Genomic DNA, 6,865 nt, shown 5'->3' with positions numbered 1-6,865 from the left:
GAGAATGCGTGGGGTCCTTAATTACGCTGGCTGCTTTGCCGAGGCAGCAGGAAGTGTAGACAGAGTCAGTGGGTGGGAGGCTAGTTTGTGTGATGGATTGGGCTTCATTCACAACCTGTTGTAGTTTTTTGTGGTTTTGGGCAGTGCAGGAGCCATACCAAGCTGTGATACAACCAGAATCAATGTTTTCTATGGTGCATCTGTAAAAGTTGGTGAGAGTTGTAGCGGGCATGCCAAATTTCCTTAGCCTCATTAGAAAGCACACCAAGGCCTCTACTTTCTTAGCTATAGCTTCAGCATGAAGGGACCAGGACAGGTTATTGGTGATCTGGATGCCTAGAAACTTGAAGCTTTCGACCATTTCCACTTCTTCATCTCTGTTGTAGGCATTCCGTTTCCTGAAGTCAATGACAATTCCTTCATTTCCCCCATTCAGAGGGGGATATTATGAAAATAGAAAGGGTTTGGCTACAGCGAACAAGTCACTCGTCCCACCGTGGATTCAACTGCACTTGTTTAATGTCCAAGAATGAAGTCCTATATGAGTATCCAATTAACGCCAAACTGAAAGGTTATACCTATCGACAAGCTGGGCTCCTTTCGCTTGTAAAGAAAAGGCTGAAGAGTGACATACAAGAGGCCTTCGAGATTAGGACCGGGTTTGATGGGGTTAACGTAGAAAAAATGTTTCCATTTGCAGGCAAGACCAGGGTGACGGGCTGCTTTTGAATAGACTCTCCATGCATTTAGTTGATCTTTCTCTACCTTCTAGCTATGACTGTAAAACTACATTCTGCACTTTGCCCTTCCTCCTCTATGAACAGCATGTTCACAGAGAAGGAAGGCAATACGGTGGTTAGCGCTGCTGCCTCAGAGCACCAGAACCCGAGTTCGATTCACAGTTTGGGCCACTGTTTGTGCAGAGTTTGCATGTTCTCCCCATGTCTGGGTGGGTGGGTTTCCCCCCAGGTGCTCCGGTTTCCTCCCACAGTCCGAAAGACGTGCTGGTTAGGTGGATTGACAGGAACAGGTGCTGGAGTGTGGCGACCAGGGGAATTTCACAGTAACTTTGTTGCAGTGTTAATGTAGGCCTTACTTGTGACTAATAAATAAACTTTTAAAAACTTTTTTCTTTTGTATAGTGCGCAAGAAACAATGCATTTCACTGTATGCTAATACATGTTGCAATAATAAATCAAATCAGATATAATAAAATAGCCACTCATAAATCCAATAATAAATCGGGAATAATCTCTCTCAATGCTTCCTTAAACTAAGGGAAAGGTGATGGCCTGGTGGTAATCCTGAGGCTAATGCTCTGGAAGTATGGGTTCAAATCCCACCATAGCAGCTAGTGGAAATTATTCAATGAATTAAAATCTGGAATTATAAAGCTAGTCTCTGTAATGAGGACCATGAAGCCATTATCAATCATTGTTAAAAACTCAACCAGTTCATTCCCTTTAGGGAAGGAAATCTGCTGTCCTTACCCGCTCTGGGCTACATGTGACTTTGGACCCATAAGCAACATGGTTGACTCTCAACTGCCCCCTGGAATGGCTGAGCAAGTCACTCAGTTGTATTCAGGATGTTGGCTCAGCAGCAGTTTCTCCAGGGGTAATTAGGGATGGGTAATAAATGCCTTGGCCAAAGGACAAAAAGCAAATGGAGAGTAGTTAACAAACTTCACACAATTTGACTGATTGTCTGTGAATGTGGAACATGCTGAATATTGGCTGAGTCTCTACATTCCTCAACACGCCAAGCATCATATTTGATCATGTGCTAGCCTCAGGAGAAAACTGGGCCATCCCCCCATAAACAGTAAAAAAATGTATAGAAATTTACATCAACCTGAACAAAATAACTCATCCTGGAAATGGTAGGGCACAAAGAAGTTGTACGTGTGAGATGGATTGATTAAAGATGGTTTTGGGGATCATGTGAGAGTGTTGAACTTGAGGTAATGCACAGAATCATATTTAATGCCAAAGCTTGATGGGCTGAATGGCCTCTTTCAAAGGGAATGTTTTGCATGCATCAAAACAATTATCTTCATGTAGATTCAGCAGCGAATCAGTTAGATTCTCCACATCAATCTTCCAGCACATCCTCTTTGATTTATTCTCTCACAGGATGTGGGCATTGCTGGCTCAGTCAGCATTTATTGCCCATCACTAATTGCCCTTCAATTCCAAGTCAACCATCATGCTGTGGGCCTGGAGTCACAGGTAGGCCAGACCAGATAAAGACAGCAGATTTCCTTCCCTAAAGGGCATTAATGAACCAGATGGGTTTTTCTGACAATTGGCAATGGTCATCATTCAACTTTTAATTCCAGATCTTTGTTGAATTTAGATTTCACCATCTGCCATGGTGGGATTCAAGTACGGGTTCCCAGGTTATGCCCTGGATTGCGAGTCCAATGAACATACCACTATGTCATTGCCTCCCCTTCATTGGCTACAAAGTATTCTGGGATGTCTTGAGATCATGAATGGTTCTACATAAATAAATGTTCTTTTATAGAATGCATGATCTCTCAAGCAGTGCAGGCTCAAGGGGTCAAATGGCCAACTCCTGGCCCTAATTCATATGCTCAGATGTATATCTATATATCAAACCATAAAAATCCCTACAGTGCAGAAGGAGGCCATTTGGCCCATCGGGTCTGTTATATCTTTCCTCAATATCATCTTACCTAGACCCTTCCCTCTATCCTATGCCATAACCCTGTACATTGACCATGGCCAATCCACCAAACCTACACATCCTTAGACACTAAGGGCCGATTTGGCATGCCCAATCCACTGAACTTACACATCTTTGGACTGTTTTTTGAAGGAGTAACCAAGAAGGTAGATGAGGGCATTGCAGTTGATGTTGTCTACATGGACTTTGGAAAGGCCTTTGACAAGATACTGCACGGCAGAATGTTGCATACAGTTAAATCTCACAGGATCCAGGGTGAGGTATCTAAGTACATACAAAATTGGCTTCTTGATAAAAGCCAGAGGGTGGTTGTAGAGAGTTGTTTTTCAAACTGGAAGCCTGTGACCAGCGATGTGCCTCAGGGATCAGTGCTAGGCCCAATGTTATTCATCATTTATATTAATGATTTGGATGAGAATATAGGGAGCATAATTAGTAAGTTTGCAGATGACATCAAGATTGGTGGCATAGTGGACAGTGAAGAGTTACCTCCAACTGAAATAGGATTTTGATCAATTGGGCCAGTGGGCTGACGAATGGCAGAGAGAGTTTAATTTAGACAAATGCAAAGTGACGCATTTTGGTAGACTGAACCAGGGCAGGACTTACTCAGTTAATGGTAGGGCGATGGGAAGCTTTACAGAACAAAGAGATCTAGGGGTACATGTTCATAGCTCCTTGAAAGTAGAGACACAGGTGGTCAGAGTGGCGAAGAAGGCATTCGGCATACTTGGTTTCATTGGTCAGAACACTGAATACAGAAGTTGGGACATCTTGTTGAAATTGTACAAGACATTGGTAAGGCTACACTTGGAATATTGTGTACAATTCTGGTCACCCTATTAAAGAAAGGATATTATTAAACTAAAAGAGTACAGAAAAGTTTTACTAGGATGCTACCAGGACTTGATGGTTTGAGTTATAAGGAGAGGCTGAATAGACTGGGTCTTTTTTCTCTGGAGCGTAGGAGGTGGAGGATGACCTTATAGAGGTCTATAAAATAATGAGGGGCATTGACAAAGTAGATAGTCAATATCTTTTCCCAAAGGTAGGGGAGTCTAAAACTAGAGGGCATAGGTTTAAGATGAGAGGGGAGAGATACAAAAGAGAGCAGAGGGGCTATTTTTTCACACAGAGGGTGGTGTCTGGAACAAGCTGCCAGAGGTATTAGTAGAGCCAGGCACAATTTTATCTTTTAAAAAGCATTTAGATAGTTACATGGGTATAGAGGGATATGGTAGATAGGTAGGATGGGTATAGAGGGATATGGGCCAAATGTGGGCAATTGGGATTAACTTTGGGGTTTTAAAAAAAGGGTGGCATGGACAAGTTAGGCTGAAGGGCCTGTTTCCATGCTGTAAACCTCTATGACTCTATGACTCTATGTTTAAGAGCAGCATTCTAACATTATTATGAAATAGGAAGAGAACATTTAGCCTGTCAAGCCTCCTCCACCATTCGTTGCTGATTTGTGACTGTAATCCATGATGTTTCTCCAATCCTTTGATGCAATTAGTCAACAGAAATCTATTGATGTTAGATTCCACTAATATTTTTCTCTGTCCCCCCTAGACTTAGAATCCTCAACCCAAGGGAAATGGTTTCTCTCTATTTCTGTCACCATCTTGTAAACTTTGATCAAATCACTCAGGTGGCACAGTGGCACAGCACTGCCGTCTCACAGCACCAGGGGCCCAGGTTCGATTCCTGGCTTGGGTCACTGTCTGCGTGGAGTTTGCATGTCCTCTCCATGGGTTTCCTCCCACTGTCTGAAAGATGTGCTGAACAGGTATTGAAATGTCACGACTTGGGGAATTTCACAGTAACTTCATTGCAGTGTTAATCTAAGCCTTACTTGTGACTAATAAATACACCATACTATTTCATCTTTTAAATTCCTCAGATTTAAAGTTTATTTATTAGTGTCACAAGTAGGCTTACATTAACACTGCAATGAAGTTACTGTGAAAATCCCCTAGTTGCCAGATTCCGGCGCCTGTTCGAGTACACTGAGGGAGAATTTAGCATGACCAATGCACCTAACCAGCACGTCTTTTCCCTGTGGAAGGGAACTGGAGCACCCGGAGGAAACCCACGCAGACACGGGGAGAACGTGCAAACTCCACACAGGCAGTGATCCAAGCCAGGAATCGAAGCCAGGTCCATGGTGCTGTGAAGCTGCAGTGCTAACCACTGTGCCTGGAGTTTCTCATGAAACTGTGGGCCAGACCTGGTCAGTTTCTCCCTTATTTATTCTGTGCAGAAACTCTCGGATTCAATGACTCATTCATTGCTCAGGTTTGCAGCATTCTGGCAGCTTTCAAAGAAATTGCCCGTCTCATGTCGGCTACCTCATCACCCTCTTACAATGAGCACCCGTGTGTCAGAAGGGTTCAGGCCGTTCCTTTCTGCAGGGACAGTAACACTTCATCCAAAAGGAATGCATCTGCACCAAAGGAGTCTCTGAAATAGGCAGTTGTAGCCGGCAAACTCAGGTATCTTGTTGAAGGCTGAGGAAGTTGAGGTAGTGAGTCATTCTGGAAACATTTCTCCCCAGACCAAGGTAAAACCAGCACATTACCTAAGAGCATTACAAAATTCCTTTTCCTCAAATATCAGATAAACCGTTGGTAACCAACTGCCTTTTTTAGATTGAGTCCAAGGCAGCATCAAAGAGAACCAAATTAGACAAATTGAGAGTTAGGGGTGAGATGAGCTCCGTTTTAAATGTCAGCATGTCCAAGGAAAGTGGAGAATTGACTGATTGATTTGTTATTGTTACAAATATATTTGGATAGAGTGAAAAGTATTGTTTCTTGCACGCAATAGAGACAAAGCATACCATTCATAGAGCACATAGGGGAGAAAGAAAGGAGCAGATGTAAAATATAGTGTTGCTGTTACTGATAGGGTGTAGAGAGTCATAGAGCCATAGAGATTTACAGCATAGAAACAGGCCCTTTGGCCCAATCCCATCATGCCGTCCCTTTTTTTAACCCCTAAGCTAGTCCCAATTGCCCGCATTTGGCCCATATCCCTCTATAAAAGTGGAACTGAGCCACGACAGATCAGCCATGATCTTATTGAATGGCGGGGCAGGCTCGAAGGGCCAGATGGCCTACTCCTGCTCCTATTTCTTATGTTCTTATGTTCTTACCCATGTAACTATCTTCATGGTTTTTAAGAGACAAAATTGTACCCGCCTCTACTACTACCTCTGGCAGCATGTCCCAGGCACTCACCACCCTCTGTGTGAAATAATAGCCCCTCTGGACTCTTTTGTATCTCTCTCCTCTCATCTTAAACCTATGCCCTCTAGTTTTAGACTCCCCTACCTTTGGAAAAAGATATTGACTATCTAGCTGATCTATGCCCCTCATTATTTTATAGACCTCTATAAGATCACTCCTAAGGCTCCTACGCTCCAGAGAAAAAGTCCCAGTCTATCCAGCCTTTCCTTATAACTCGAACCATCAAGTCCCAATAGCATCCTGATGAATCTTTTCTGCACTCTTTCTAGTTTAATATATCTTTTCTTTAATAGGATGACCAGAACTGTACACAGTATTCCAAGTATAGCCTTACCAATGTCTTGTACAATGTCAACAAGATGTTCCAACTCCTGTATTCAATGTTCTGACCGATGAAACCAAGCATGCCAAATGCCTTCTTCACCATTCTGTCCACCTGTGCCTCCACTTTCAAGGAGCTCTGAAGCTGTACCCCTAGATCTCTTTGTTCTGCAACTCTCCCCAATGCCCTACCATTAACTGAATAAAAATCAGCTTAATATGTGATAGGACCATTCAAAAGTCTGATGACAGCAGGAAAGACATGATGGCACAGTGGTTAGCTGCCTCACAGTGCCAAGGACCCGGGTTCAATTCCAGCTTTGAGTCATTCTCTGTGTGGAGTCTGCACATTCACCTGTATCTGCACGGATTTCCTACAGGTTTCCTCTCACAGGCCAGCAATGTGCCAGTTAGGTGGATTGGCCATGCTAAATTCTCCCTCAGGGAGACTGGCAGGGTAAATGTATGGGGTTACAGGGATAGGTCTAGGGTGGGAATTGCTGTTGGTGCAGGCTTGATGGGCCAAATGGCCTCCTTCTATATTGTAGGGATTCAACGATTCTAAGAAGCTGTTCTTGAGT

This window comes from Carcharhinus amblyrhynchos, chromosome 26 (assembly GCF_965287045.1).
Source record: "Carcharhinus amblyrhynchos chromosome 26, sCarAmb.v2.hapA, whole genome shotgun sequence".
NCBI lineage: Eukaryota > Metazoa > Chordata > Chondrichthyes > Carcharhiniformes > Carcharhinidae > Carcharhinus > Carcharhinus amblyrhynchos.
This window is presented reverse-complemented; position numbering follows the sequence as displayed.